Source organism: Mercenaria mercenaria, chromosome 10, assembly GCF_021730395.1.
Source record: "Mercenaria mercenaria strain notata chromosome 10, MADL_Memer_1, whole genome shotgun sequence".
In the NCBI taxonomy this organism is placed as follows: Eukaryota; Metazoa; Mollusca; class Bivalvia; order Venerida; family Veneridae; genus Mercenaria; species Mercenaria mercenaria.
Genome location: NC_069370.1, coordinates 48,717,152 through 48,732,364, shown reverse-complemented (window position 1 = coordinate 48,732,364; position 15,213 = coordinate 48,717,152). Strand labels below are relative to the sequence as shown.

The 15,213-nt window shown below is 34.5% G+C and overlaps 1 protein-coding gene across 4 annotated transcripts in view; it reads left to right on the top strand.

Moving 5' to 3' along the window:
* The window catches only part of LOC123561641 (double-stranded RNA-specific editase 1-like), an 88,210-nt gene that overhangs the window by 10,581 nt on the left and 62,416 nt on the right, over positions 1 to 15,213 (top strand). The window contains exon 1 of one of the 4 annotated variants that reach the window (XM_053553030.1): positions 1,471 to 1,627. The exons of 1 other annotated variant lie outside the window; for it this stretch is intronic. The gene's annotated coding sequence lies outside the window, so the exon portion shown is untranslated. Of the gene's footprint in view, positions 1 to 1,470; positions 1,628 to 6,190; positions 6,273 to 6,302; positions 6,494 to 15,213 lie in introns of those variants that run through there. 2 more of the 4 variants (XM_053553031.1, XM_053553029.1) reach the window with 2 other exon arrangements.

Below are 15,213 nucleotides of genomic sequence, written 5' to 3'. Positions count from 1 at the left end.
TGTACCACAGTAAGACGAAGTGTCATGCGCAAGACCCAGGTCCGTAGCTCAAAGGTCAAGGTCACACTTAGACGTTAAAGGTCATTTTTCATGATAGTGCATTCGTGTCCGGTCCATATCTTTGTCATCCATGGATGGATTTTTAAATAACTTGGCATGAATGTGTACCACAGTAAGACGACGTGTCGCACGCAAGACCCAGGTCCGTAGCTCAAAGGTCAAGGTTACACTTAGACGTTAAAGGTCATATTTCATGATAGTGCATTGATGGGCGGGTCCGGTCCATATCTTTGTCATTCATGCATGGATTTTAAAATTATTGGGCATGAACGTGTACCACAGTAAGACGACATGTTGCGCGCAAGACCCAGGTCCGTAGGTCAAAGGTCCTAAACTCTAACATCAGCCATAACTATTCATTCAAAGTGCCATCGGGGGCATGTGTCATCCTATGGAGACAGCTCTTGTTGCTCAAGTTTTTGAAAGGTATTTACTGTGAAATCATCAGTTTTCATGGCAAACTAATTTTTTTATAGATTTTTTGGTTGATTTAACCACAGTGTAGCTATAAAATTCACATCAGTTTCTGTTCAAAATCCGAAAGCAGTGAATTCATACCCCCATGAAAATGCCGCTTTGGCCAAATCAGGAAATTCCATGTTGCAAAATTAATTGATTTCACAGTATCTTGATTTGTTTGTGTTTAAAAGAATTATTTGGGAATGTTTGGAAAAGTTAGAAGATATTTTTGAAAACCCTGTTTCGAAAACTGACAAATGTGGCTGTAGTAAGAATTGTTTAATTAAACAGTGTTTCTTATCCAGATGTTGTGTTTCCGTCATGACTTATTGCTATTTCAAAGTATAAATTCAATATGTTCTATATTTTTTGTTTTTGAAAACCCGCCTAAGAGATGTAATAGTTCCAGAAAGAACACTGTCTTATATTAGATTATACTATAAGTCTCTTGTTTTCTTGTTATGGCTCTCTTAGAAACCAGATTTTCCTGTAATTGAGCAATAAAATAAAAAGACAATCGAGAAAATTGGTACTTTACTCCCGGCAACTGGGATGAAAACCAAACTTGATTTTCAGTCATTATTTCCTTTTGGATACTTGATTGATTAAATTGATCATCAGTCTGGGAGAAAAAAAACATGGTCGGTTATTATTTTAGATGTAAAGTTATTATTTTATAACAGGAGTTTCTGTAATGTACCCTGTGCACTTTGTATACCACTATTATTCAATATAATTAATATCAAGTAGTGATTTCTGATGCCAGTTTCAGAATGTTCCCAATACAGCTTGCCATATTCTGCCACTGGTCACATCAAAAAGCCTGAGTGTGTCAGGACTATATACTGAAGTAGAAAATAGCAGTTGTACATTTTATCTGAGATAGTATTGCTAAGGGTATAGACTTGAACAAATATTAACAAATAGTAGCTATTTGTTCAGGCAGGAGTAGTTAATGTCTGGTGTATTGTTACTTTTATCTTTAATTAATGGTGTGCAAGTTCAGATATATACAGAGGAATTATTTGAACTAGCAAAGTAACACTTGAAAATAGTGAACGGAATTTTAAATAAAACAGCAGCATAACACAGGATTAACGTAATGGAGGTAATATTATATTTTCTTATATTTTTCCTTGTAAATTGTTGGCAGTTTGTGTAAAATGTACTGAAGAAGTGTATCAAGGAGCTGGTGCAAGTTGACAAAATTGTTGATTTAATGGAACTAAAAAAAATAAATAAGAGATTGGCATAAATAAGCTGTATTAGTGTCTTATTTTTTCATAAATTTTCCTGATTCTTATTTTTTTTGCAATTTTTACAAATTTACATAACAAATGAGTAACATTATTGAAAATTCCAAAGTGAATTAATTTTGAACTTACAGCAACGAAATAATCATTTAATATAGTGAAAGTGTATTTTATTGTTTTTATGTATTTTCTGTGACGCAAATGTCTTAATATTTATGTTTTTGGTTGGTATGAAATTGGCAAGTAATTTAAACAGTACCAGAAAATAATTGAAAATCTTAGATATTATTTATTTTGAGAAAGAAAGTTAATGTAAGTTACTGCAGACTAGCTTTAGGTGGGTTTAGTTTGAAATCCAGGTGAACAGATTTTTGTAATCGCAACAACTGAAAAATGTTATTATAATAATTAAAAGTCCATAAAAAGATGAGTTGATTTTTTTTGGTGCATATGTTTATAAAGATAATATGAGCCGCACCATGAGAAAACCAACATAGTAGGTTTACCAGCATGGATCCAGACAGCTGCGCATCCGCGCAGTTGGTCAGATCTGCTTTCGCTTTTAAAGCCTACTGCAATAGAAAACTGTTGCGACAGATGGATCCTGACCAATCGCGGATGCGCAGCGTCTGGATCCATGTTGTCGCAAAAGCCACTATGTTGATTTTCCCATGGCACGGCTCATATATGTAATTTAAAAACATGAATGCTCACAAATTTATCATTTGATTTTGTATTGAAAAATCTTAGTACAGAATTTACTACTTAATAATTTTAAAACTGAAACTGCATGTACATCTTGAAGATAAATTTTTCTGAAACAATTAAAAAAAAAACACTAAAAAAGATGACAAAGTACCTATGTTTTTAGCACTATCATACATCTCAGAAAAAAGTTTATAAAAAAAATTTCAAAGAGATGAATCATAATTTCACTGTATCAGAATAGCTTCAACATGATTTTCAGATTATTTTATACAAAAAGCATAGATCTACTGTATAGTCATTTAATTCATTGGGAAAGAAATTTCTTGGTTTTGACTGAAACAGCAATTTTGAAAGGACTGAAGTTTTGTGGATTTCAAATTCTATAAATAGAATAAGTGGAATTTTTTTTTTCCCTAAGGATTGATTTTCATAGATTATCAGGACCACTACATCCATGAAAATTAGTCCCCTCAAATAATTATGTTTTTGCGGTATTTGGGGAACAGAAATGCCTGCATCTCACATTAAAACTTGGTGATGGTGATGGAACTAGATATAGTAGCAATTACCAAAGCATTTAGATAACTGGTTCCTTTGGTGTAATACACAGTGCATACAGATATATTTCAGAAGATAGGCATTTACTGTGAGTTTAGGGAAATCAAATAGTGATTATTGGTAATGAAGTGGATTTCTGAAAGATAATTGAATTATTTGAATTTCATTATAAAAGGGAGATAATTTTCAAGAGTAATTGAAGTCGGTAGAGGCACTGTGCATAGAAAATACTTAAAATATAGATGGTCTTGATATATTGACTATTTGGATATCCTGCTGGAAATTGATTTTATGACTGCTAGAATATATCAGTCAGTTTAATTTTAGATTACATGAATTTCTCTGTCTGGTTATGGCCCCTTGTTAGCTGGATATGCAGACAAAAAATGTCGTTTGAATTTATCAATACTATCAGTCAATTTCCCCCCAACTATGTCAGATTTTCCTCTCATTTATCAGATTAACTGTTTGACAATGAATTTGGTCTGGTGTGTATTTACATTTACTTGATTTAACAAAAAGAGTATTATACTCTGCATATCTGCACTCTGATACCTGGAAGTTTACTCAAGATAGTGGGGACATTGTACATATCTCATGCATTTCTGTGCATTCTGTAGGGAATGTTTGCACAAAGTATCATGGATACTAGTATGACTGAAAAAAATGTATTGATTAAGTAGCGCCACATGTTGCCAATTACAATTTACCAAAATGTTATCTGCCATGACAAAAACAGTGTAACAAAAGAATATGTCCTTAGTGTAACAGCTGTCCTGACTGTAAAAGCTTCATAGGAGAGTATGTCTACTAGAGTAACAGATTTTAGCTCACCTGAGCACAAAGTGCTCAAGGTGAGCTATTGTGACCGGTCTTTGTCCTGCGTCCGTCGTCGTGCTTTGTTAGTCAACATTTGCCTTGTTAACACTCTAGAGGCCACATTTGTGGCCCAATCTTTATAAAACTTGGTCAGGGTGTTTGCCTTGATGAGGTCAAGTTCCAAACTGGGTCATCTGGGATAAAAAAAAACTAGATCACTAGGCCAGATCAAAGGAAAATCTTTTTAACACTCTAGAGTCCACAGTTTAAGTTTGAAACTCATGAGAATTGGTCAGAATGTTTGTCTTGATGACCTCTAGGTCTAATTCAAATCTGGGTCATGTGGGGTCAAAAACTAGGTCACCTGGTCAAATCAAAGGAAAAGCTTGTTAACATTCTAGAAGCCACATTTATGACCCTATCTTCATGAAACTTGGTCAGAATGTTTGCCTTGATGATCTCTAGATTAAGTTTGAAACTGGGCCATGTGGGGTCAAAAACTAGGTCAGTAGGCCAGATCAAAGGAAAATCTTGTTAACACTTTGGAGTCCACAATTTAAGTTTGAAACTCATGAGAATTATTAAAAATGTTTGTCTTGATGACCTCTAGGTCAGGTTTGAATCTGGGACATGTGGGGTCAAAAACTAGGTCAACTGGTCAAATCAAAGGAAAAGCTTGTTAACACTCTAGAGGCCACATTTATGACCTATTTTCATGACGAAACTTGGTCAGAATGTTTGTCTTGATTATCTCTAGGTCATGTTTGAAACTGGGTCATGTGGGGTCAAGAGCTAGGTCACTAGGCCAGATCAAAGGAAAATCTTGTTAACTCTGTAGAAACCACATTTTAAGTTTGAAACTCATGAAAATTGGTCAGAATGTTTGCAAGGTTTGAATCTGGGTCATATGGGGTCAAAAACTATGTCATTCAATCAAATCACAGCAAAAGCTTGTTAACACTCTAAAGGTCACATTTATGACCCTATCTTCATGAGAATTGGTCAGAATGTATGTCTTGAGGACCTTTAAATCAAGCTTGAATCTGGGTCATATGGGGTCAAAAACTAGGTCACCTGATCAAATCAAAGGGAAATCTTGTTAACACTAGAGGCCACATTTATGATCCTATCTTCTTGAAACTTATCTTGATGATTCCTAGGCCAAGATTAACAGGTGAGCGATATAGGGTCATCATGCCCCTCTTGTTTCTCATCTTAGGTTAAAAATCAATGAACATTGTTATTTGAGCTCTATGTTTATGTCTCTTATTACCTGAGTTATAATTATTTTTTTCCAATTTTCTGAGAAAGTTGTGGCTGTATGGCTATTAATATAGCCTGTATTAGATTAATACAAAAATAAGTAAATGAGTATTATAGAAAACTTGAAAGATTGAAAGATGAGTTTTTTAATGCCCCCCCCCCCCCCCCCCCCCCATCCAGTTGTTGTTGGTTTCGGATTTCATATCAGGTCTGAAACTTTGTCATTCATGTAATTGGTCAGTACAGCGTGAAGATTTGTTGCCTCCAAGAACCAAATATCTACTTGTTTTACTTTTTAAATTATCACCCTTTATTGAATGTCCATCTGGATTTTGTGTCCAGTCTAAAACTTTGTCATTCATGGATGGATGCGTGCAAGAACTTTAAGTCATTCCTCCTGAATTATCTCTTTATGGAACGTCCATCTGGATTTCCTTTCAGATCTGTAACTTTGTCATTAATGGATGAATTTCAAAAAACTTGGCACCCATGCTCAGCATGACATGGTGATATGTCATGTGCAAGAACCATTACCCTACCTCTCTTCTTTTTTGAGTTATCTCCCTGTATTGAATGTCCAAGGCATAACTCTTAAAACTCCTGTAGAGAATTAATGTATGCAAATTCAGTATTTTTATGGTTCTTGTCTAATTTAGTGACTTGAGGAAGTTAGCAGAGGGCGAAATATATCACTGTGACATAAGATTGAACAAATGTCAGAAAGCATTGAAACTGTCACTAGCTGTGTTATTTTATATATATTTCTTTCTTATTTGCATGACACATAACTGCACAAAATACTGCAAACACTAAAGAGAACAGTTTAAAGTCAACTTTGGCCTCCTGTACTTATATCTTTAACACTATAAGACAGTTTATCCATTGTAACAATCTGCTGAATTTTAATTACAAAGCAGTCATGTGTTTCAGTCAAAATGAACACATAGAACTATATTTGTAACGGATATGGTATTGTTTTTGTACTGCCAAGCATGGTAATGACTGATTTTTCATTAAGATTAAGCATTAAAAACAGTGTATGCTGTAATATAATTAAATTTTGTTTGGATAAAATTTCAGGTCTTTGTCCAAAATAGTTTTTTTTCATGTGGACATTGGATTAGTTGATTTCAGATTTTAGCAATAAAATTGGTGAACATTTTATTTATCAGTTAGACATTGTTAAGCAGGTTTGCACATATGTACCCCATAAATATTAATGATTTCACGATAAATTCATAAAAAAATCACTGTACATTGAAGCCACTACATCTGTAAGATTATAGTTTAAGCGGTTTAATGAGTAATTTTCGTGAGAATATTGGGAATATAGGTGTTATATATATAGTTTATTACAGAAGCAGATCAGCACAGTAAGTACACAATTTCAATTTTGTCTGTAAGAAATATGTTCCTGTCATGCTATCTGATGATAGAAATCAAATAAAATTAGGAAAATCGGTTAGCCTTCCAGGTAGAAAAAACATATGTTTTACACTGTTTATGTTTAACAATGTGGTGGGTTTTGCAAAGGTGTGTGTGAGTTAGGAGGTGGGGTGTTTAGGGAGGCATGGGCTATAATTGTTTGTTCTAACTGTATAATGCTTGAAATAGAATTTTTTTTTTTTTTTTTTTTATTGATAGTTTGCCTGTTTCCATGGTTAAGTAGTTGGGTTGGTTTCTGTTCTGTTTTATATGTATGCTGCAAGAAATGTTTTATATCTGCTGCAAAATTCATCAGTCTGTCATTCTAGCGCCATGTAATCTTGAAAGTAATTATCAGTGATCAGTATGTTGAAAATGATCGGCTTCTGCTTCTGTAGTTACGGTTTTCCTAATTAATTATATTAATTACAGTCACTATGCTTGAGATGAGCATCATAATACATCATAAGTTTTAAAATGGGTAAAATGCAAGATAGTTTGTAAATGACAGTCAACCATGTGATAACACTTTTTTTCAGCCGGCTTGATTATTCGAACACATGACTTTCATTACTAATTTGGGACTGTTGAAATCTAATACTGAGAAAACTGAATGGAATTGGCCTTTTGTCATTACAGATTCCCAACCTAACAATGTCAAAATATATTGATAAAGACCTTTTTAGCTCGACTATTCGAAGAATAGTCTAGCTATTCTACTCACCCTGGCGTCGGCGTCGGCGTCGGCGTCACACCTTGGTTAAGTTTTTGCATGCAAGTACATACAGCCATCAGTGAAAGGCATATAGCTTTGAAACTTATTTCTTCTTTTTCTAGGTCAATTACCAACCTCTCTGGGTCAAGTCCCATAACTCTGACATGTATTTTGAGCAAATTATGCCCCCTTTTGGACTTAGAAAATTTTGGTTAAAGTTTTACATGCAAGTTACTATCTCCAAAACTAATGCAGATATTGATTTGAAACTTCACGTGTCTTCGGGGTTATAAAACTAGTTGATAGCAGCAAGTCCCATAACTCTGACTTTCATTTTGGCCAAATTATGCCCCCTTTTGGACTTAGAAAATTCTGGTTAAAGTTTTGCGTGCAAGTACATACAACTATTTCTAAAAGGCATATAGATTTAAAACTTATTTTTTTCTTTTTCTAGATCAATTACCAACCTCACTGGGTCAAGTCCCATAACTCTGACATGTTATTTGAGCAAATTATGCCCCCTTTTAGACTTAGAAAATTTTGGTTAAAGTTTTACATGCAAGTTACTATCTCCAAAACTAATGCAGATATTGATTTGAAACTTCACATGTGTCTTCGGGGTTATAAAACTAGTTGATAGCAGCAAGTCCCATAACTCTGACTTTCATTTTGGCCAAATTATGCCCCTTTTGGACTTAGAAAATTCTGGTTAAAGTTTTGCGTGCAAGTACATACAACTATTTCTAAAAGGCATATAGATTTAAAACTTATTTTTTCTTTTTCTAGATCAATTACCAACCTCACTGGGTCAAGTCCCATAACTCTGACATGTTTTTTGAGCAAATTATGCCCCCTTTTAGACTTAGAAAATTTTGGTTAAAGTTTTACATGCAAGTTATTATCTCCAAAAATAATGCAGATATTGATTTGAAACTTCACATGTGTCTTCGGGGTTATAAAACTAGTTGATAGGATCAAGTCCCATAACTCTGACTTTCATTTTGGCCAAATTATGCCCCCTTTTGGACTTAGAAAATTCTGGTTGAAGTTTTGCGTGCAAGTACATACAGCTATTACTAAAAGGCATATAGATTTGAAACTTATTTTTTCTTTTTCTAGATCAATTACTAACCTCACTGGATCAAGTCCCAAAACTCTGGCATGTATTTTGGGCAAATTATGCCCCCTTTTGGACTTTGAAAATTCTGGTTAAAGTTTTACATGCAAGTTACTATCTCCAAAACTAATGCAGATATTGAATTGAAACTTCTCATGTGCCTTCGGGGTTATAAAACTAGTTGATAGCAGCAAGTCCCATAACTGATATGCATTTTGGTCAAATTATTCCCCCTTTTGAACTTAAAACTCTTTTGATATTTAACTTTTTTGGGTAATATTTTCCTGCTTCTGGGTCAATATTTCGAATAGTCGAGCTTGGCTGTCTTACGGACAGCTCTTGTTTAGAAATGGGAGTATAATGCTTTGGACATGCAGGTTGGGTCAGTTCGTCTGTGGGTAGAGCGAACAGGTTCCGTCCAATAACTTGAGAACCACTTGACCTGTAATATTTGAATTTGGTAGCATGATTGTGCTTAAATGAAATAGATGACCCATATTGTTTTAGGGGTCAGTAGGCCAAAGGTCACAGGGGCCTGAGCCTTGAAAACAGTTTATGCTCAATAACATGAGAACTATTTGACCCAGAACCTGCAAATTTCATAGCATGATTGGACTTATGAAGTAGATGACCCCTGTTGTTTTTAGTGTCAATAGGTCAAAGGCCAAGGTCTCAGGGACATGAACATTGAAAATTATTTCTGCTCAATAACTGGAGAACCACTTGACTTAGAACATTCAAACTTAGTAGCATGATTGGGCTGATGGCCCCTATTGTTTTTGGTGTCAGTAAGTCAAAGGTCATGGTCACAGGGGCCTGAGCCTTGAAAACTGTTCCAGCTCAATAACTTGTGAACCGTTTGACCCAGTATCTTCAAACTTGATAGCATGATTGGGCTTATGAAGTAGATGCTCCCAATTGTTTTTGGGGTTAGTAGGTCAAAGATCAAGGTCATGGTGATCACAGGACTAAAAATGGGACAACCCATCATTGGGGGCATATGTGTTTTACAAACAGCTCTTGTTTTGTCTTTGTTTTGATCACTCCAAATGTAAGATAAAACCAGCATTCTGCTTATCCCCATGTGACCTCGAGCATTCAGTGTTTTACTGTATTTTAGGTAAACTCTACTTTGTTACTTATGAAATGGTTCACTAAGTGAGTGGTTTACTAACAGTGGTATAAGTACTGATTTTGAAACATTTGACAAGAATCTGAAGTTATATCCCAAATATTGTAACACTATTCAATGATACAGTACAGCAAATAGGTATTGTCAGCTTTCAGACAATAGCACATTTCTCAGGGGATTACAGTATCAAGGAAAACCCTTAGTAAACGGTCATACATGTTTGGAAATTGCTTGTAATACTATTGTTAACATCTTTAAAAATACATCTGTTAGATGCGTGATGGTCAATTAACAGGTTATTGAAGCTTTCAGGAAAATATCTTAAGAATGAATGACACAGACAAAATACCATGACAACTGACAGAGAAATTTGTTCCTTATAATTTTATGTTTTCATCTATATGGTACAATATCTAGTAGCAGCTGTGTTGGTCAATGTATTGATTGGGAAATTGTCATTTATCATAGATTATTTTCAAGGTAGGTAAATTGTATTTATGACTTTACTGTATTAATGAGTTTACTTTTCTTGATGTGAAATGTCAAAAGTCTTCTTGTAAACCGATCAAGCACTGTGCTTTAGTTTAATGCAGGGAATTAAAATGTCATTGAAGAAATAATAGAAATTTTGTAAAAGTAGGAAATGCTGAAGTTAATGGTAAAGATTTATTTTTTTAACAGAGGGAGACAAATATGCAATAACTGTGTTTTCTTTTAACTACAATTTTTACTTGCTAGGCCATCCTTAAAAAATTGTTTGTTTGCAGTAACGCGACCGACTCACGAAAATCGCCGCGACTCAAACAATTTTTTAACCCAAAACTCGGATTTTTTTTTATCGGTGCCAAGTTTTTATTCATTCCTGTTTCGTTATTACTTTTGGGTAACTATTTGTATTTGTATTTATAAGTTTTCCTAGACAGTGTTCGTTGAGGTTCAACTACATGAATGATCGATATGACAGATAAGAAACAAAATATGTGAATGTTACGCTTTCTGTATACCGCTAATTAACAAGTGACACAAATACGATAATAGGCTGCTCTTCTATGAATTGTTTATCAATTAACTTTTACACATTGATCAATAAATACCTTTGGCAATGACGGACATTATTGTACCATATACAAACCGCGAGAAGCCCACGTGTTAGTCGGCGCATGGCATGATTGACATCTGCCAGAAGCTGATTAATATACCAAGCTCCGCCTACTGCCATACTTCCGCTTATGGCGGCGAACAGTATTCGAATTCACCGGAATTTTGATTGACAAGGGGCAGTTCTTTCGAACTCGAGACGCATAAAAGAAATTTTCCTCGGGTCAAGCCGACGCACGGGAAATTTTTTGTGTGGGTCAAATACGAGTTTTTCTCGATAAGTGCGAGTGAAAACCCAGAACCTCGGGTCTACCGAACGCCCTGCCGATTTCCAGATATACTTCAAAAATTCATGCAAAAAGTTGTTTAAAAAATTCCACATGGACAAGTCGTGGTACATAGTGTTATCTGTGCAATACTGGGCGTATTTAACCGAGTTTTAGATTTGTAAAATAATGATTTTTCTCGTACGTAAAACATCTGGGATAGATAAATTCTTGGATATCTTTCTGTCATAATTTCTCAAACAATTTTGCAAACAAATAATAATTTTAGTTTCGATCTTTTGTCGTTGCATAATCTTTTTAATCTGCCCCGAGGATAAAACTGCAGTGACACTGCACAAGTCACTTGGAAAGAGCACAATAAATGTCAAAAATATTAGACGAACAAAATTTTCTTACCTGAAAATTTATTTATAAAAGTTAAACATCCTTTCAATGCAATGACTAAAACCAGCGAAAGAAATCCATAATGTTTACATTTCTAGATTTTCCTATTTGCACGAGATTAAATTTCCATGGGTCCACTTTTTCCTATTTTTCAAAACCCAGACTTTAGAAACATAGTTATTATTACTGAAACTTTCTGTGACTTAAATAATGTAACTGAAATTCATGCAAATTTTTGACACCTGCCATCAGAAACTGGGTTTAATCTGTTTGACAACTGTTTCTTTTAATGTGTGCGGACAGTAGCAGATCAAAGAAGACATGTATTATGTGTGATGTCATAGTGATGTCACTGCTATTGACATGTATTTAATTCAAGAAGTGACTGTGAAATGCTTTTATGGGTTTTTGTGTTTTGACTTTGAGTGCATTAGCACTGGAAGCTTGATTTATTTTTTGCTGATATAGAATTAACCTAGCTTTTTTTTTAATTGTATTCATATTCAGATTAGGCTTTTCTTGGTTAAGGCAATCATTGCAAGAGAGAAAAAAACTTTAATTTGCAGTTAAATCACATTAGATTCACAAGGATAAGAAATTAGGTTTACATTGATAAGTATATTTAGTTCCATTTTCAACTTGCATGTCATGGCGCTATTAAAAATCTTTCCGCGTTTCCCTAAAATCACTCCACCTCTCCCTAAAATCTCTCCACTTCTCCATAATCTTAGCTGAGGAAGAAATGACTTCTCCCTAAAATATTAACATTGCTTAAGCCCTGAGTAAACAATGTAAAACAATTAAGTATTGTCTTAAAATTACATGATACATAGGCTTTGAAGGAGTGCGGGTGCTAGTAATCAGACTCAGGTCTACAGGGTATTAAAATATCAAAGATTTTGCTATGTACTTCAATGCTGAATCCTAAGGAATGTAATGTTTTTTTTATTACCCTAGCCAGTGCAAGGACATTCAAAAGGTCTGGCCAATTATTTTTGTTTAATATATTGATAATCTTAAATTTTTAAGTTCATATGGAGATAATAAGCTCTGTTTCTGACTGGTGTCAGGCTATCTGTTGTTTTTATTGTTATTAAAAAGGTGATATTACTAGTAATATTAGTATTCATACTATGTGAAAACTACCACCCTTGCAGATATGTTACAATCAAGTTAGCATTCTACAGAGAAGTGTTAGTACCCAGAAGGTGTACATACCAGAGGGTTAAAAAGAAAATGCAGGTGTTGTACAATTAGCATACAAAAAAAAAAAAAAAAAAACGAAAAAAAAAAAAAAATCCCTACCTACCTACTCACACTAAAAATTCTGGGTCGCGTTACTGCAAACAAACAATTTTTTAAGGATGGCCCTATGAAATTATTTTTATTCATGAAGATCTAATTATAATTAACCACAAAATAAAACCCAATGAACAGGGAAAATTTCCATCAGTCTCAGGGATGTGATTCTTCCTCTTTTCAGCTGATTTCCTCTTTTTGAACAGAAACGTTTGGGGAAAAAAAGTTGTCAGATTTGGAAAGATAAATGCGAAAATTGTTATATTGTCAAAAGGTGTAGGGTGTATCCACTTTATTTCCTCACTTTTGGTCACTGGGCAATCACGTCCCTGGTCTGTGGATTTATATCCCCACAAAATAGTTGTTGTGGCCAAAGCCACAGAATTCCTTGCCAATGAAATGAAAATGGCTTTACAGTGTTTAATGTAGATAATTGTTCCTTTGTTTCTTGTCTTTCGTATTTAGACAATTTTTAGCTCGACTATTCGAAGAATAGTCTAGCTATTCTACTCACCCTGGCGTCGGCGTCGGCGTCGGCATCACACCTTGGTTAAGTTTTTGCATGCAAGTACATACAGCCATCAATTAAAGGCATATAGCTTTGAAACTTATTTTTTCTTTTTCTAGGTCAATTACCAACCTCTCTGGGTCAAGTCCCATAACTCTGACATGTATTTTGAGCAAATTATGTCCCCTTTTGGACTTAGAAAATTTTGGTAAAAGTTTTACATGCAGTGTTCATTCCAGGATTTTTTTAAGTGGGGTCAAAGGGCCCCATGATGGCAAAAAATTGGGGACATTTGAAAAAAATAGGGGCCATGAAAGAAAAACTGATTTACATGAAAGGAAAGGCTGTATTTTTAACACTATTCTTACATGGAGTTCAAGGTATTATTTTCGCGGTTCGTAAAACATAATAATTTTATTACAAAGAGAAAAGTGGACACTTCACAGGTCGCTCAACACGACAAAAACGAAACAAGTCATAATATTTTGACCGTTACCGAATCTTAACCACGGAAAGTCCGACAGCTATGAATGCGGATTTACTACGGTTCGAATTAATGTTTGTCGCCTGATTTTGGCTAAGCGGTTACGCTATTGAGTGGTCTAGCGGTCTCGAACATGTCATCTTTCTTTGGTAATTTGTTCTCCATCGTCTGCTTTTTTCAACGGTTAGAAAAAACGTAAATTTGGATTTCTTTTTCTCCGAATCGCGACTTTTTTTTTTTTTCGTCCCCATTGCTCCAACATCTAAATTCTCACTTTCTCCATAACGCTGAGGAGAATGACTTCTCCAATATTTAACATGTAAGCCTATAAACAATGTAAAACATAGTTGTCGTTAAATTACATGTACATAGCTGAAGGAGTCGTGCTATAATCGATCATCTACAGTATTAAAATCAGATTTGCTATCTCATGCTGAATCCTAACGGAAGTACTGTTTTTTTTATACCTAGCCAGTGCAGACATCAAGTCTGGCCATATTTTGTAATAATTGGAATCTAAATTTTTAAGTTCATAGGTAATAATACGCCTGTTTCTGACTGGTCCAGGCCTACTGTTGTTTAATGTATACAAAGTGAATGCAGTATATTATATTCATACTGAAAACTACCACCCTGCAGATATGTTAAATCAAAGTTACATCACAGAAATGTTGTACCAAATTACTACAGGGGTTAAAAGAAATGCAGTTTGTACAATAGCATCAAAACAAAAAAAAAACGAAAAAAAAAAAATCTACCTACCTCTCACTAAAATTCTGGGTCGCTTACTGCAACCAAACATTTTTAGGATGGCCCATGAAATTTTTATTATTCATGAAGTATTCATAAACACAAAATAAAACCCAATGAACTAGGAAATCCATCATCCAGATGTGATCTCTCTTTCCTATTTCCTTTTTGAACAGAACTTTGGAAAATAGTGGTCAATTCGAAAGATAAATCGAAATTGTTATTTGCAAAAGGTGTAGTGTTCCACTTTATTTCCTCACTTTTGGTCTGCAATCACGTCCTGGTACTTGCAGTTATATCTCCAAAAATAGTTGTTGTGCATAAGCACAGAATTCTTCCATGATGAATGCTTACAGTGTTTAATGAAATTTCCTTTGTTTGTCTTGTATTAGACAATTTTAAGCTCGACTTATTTTCGAAGAATGCCTAGCATTCTCCCCCTGGTGTCGGCGTCGCGTCGCAATCACTTGGTTAAGTTTTTGCTGCAAGTACATACAGCATCATTAAAGGCATATAGCTTTGAAACTTATTTTTTCTTTTTCTAGGTCAATTACCAACCTCACTGGGTCAAGTCCCATAACTCTGCATGTATTTTGAGCAAATTATGCCCCTTTTGGACTTAGAAAATTCTGGTTAAAGTTTTACATGCAAGTTACTATCTCCAAAACTAATGCAGATATTGATTTGAAACTTCACATGTGTCTTCGGGGTTATAAAACTAGTTGATAGCAGCAAGTCCCATAACTCTGACCTTCATTTTGGCCAAATTATGCCCCCTTTTGGACTTGGAAAATTCTGGTTAAAGTTTTGCATGCAAGTACATACAGCTATTTCTAAAATGCATATAGATTTGAAACTTATTTTTTCTTTTTCTAGATCAATTACCAACCTCAC